Source organism: Nematolebias whitei, chromosome 1 (genome assembly GCF_014905685.2).
Source record: "Nematolebias whitei isolate Nwh7 chromosome 1, NemWhi1, whole genome shotgun sequence".
NCBI classification, from domain to species: domain Eukaryota; kingdom Metazoa; phylum Chordata; class Actinopteri; order Cyprinodontiformes; family Rivulidae; genus Nematolebias; species Nematolebias whitei.
Window position 1 is genome coordinate 48,668,357 of NC_056498.1, and position 997 is coordinate 48,669,353.

The window sequence follows — 997 nt, forward strand, 5'->3', positions numbered from 1 at the left end:
GACACGACTGTCAACAAGGAAGAGGGCCAGCAATGGAGGAGGGGCGTACCAAAGAGGCCATCTTATCACAAGCAGAACTGGTTTGTTCCACTTTGGAGTAAGCTGTTGGGGGAAGAATCAGTTTTGTTGTGTGTTTCCTTGACTGATGAAGCCTTCTGGATCGAAGGCGAAACGTTTCATCACAAAAAAAAGAAACTGTCCAGATGACCTGACTGAAAGATGTTGGATCTGTTGGATAACGTTACAAATGACAGGTACAGTGTAGCCATTTTGGGCAAATCTTAAAATGAACAATTTCTGCATTTTCCTGTGAGATTGCAAATCCTTGAGCGGTGCGTTAGCGCTCGGAGTGCGTGTTGTACAACACCAAACTTTAGCTCAGTATCTTCTGTTCTTAAATCTACCACTAAGCTGCCGTGAGCGAATCCACCATGTTGGCAAACAACAAAACAAAAAGATGATGAGGCATCACCAGATTTAAATTCGATTCAGTTTATTTATGCAGCACTAAGTCAGAACAGAAGTCGTCTCAGAGCACTGAACAGAAACATTCATATACATAAAAAACAATTACTGTATTTTTCGCTCTATAAGTTGCACCTTTTTGTATAATTAGCATGCCTGTGACTTATACAACAAAGCGACTTACTTATGTTTTTTTCCCATATTTATGACCCAGATTTTGGCTGACATCTGATTTCATTCATTCTGATATGGAAAATATTGAACACTACCATTTTCAGCCACTAGAGGGGGCACGAGGCATATGGCAAACCAAGTGTCTCATTAATATGTAAAAGTGGCTATTAATGAGACACTTGGCTTGCCATACAAAGCCACCTTCGTCTCGCTGATCGTTAAAATGCATTTATTAAGGAAAAGTTCAACTGAGACACACCTTTACTATAATTTCGATCAAACAAATAATTGTTTTTAAGTGTTAATCTTGTTAAATTCTTGTTAAAGTCCTCCCGTGCACGCTCCTGTGGCCGCCATT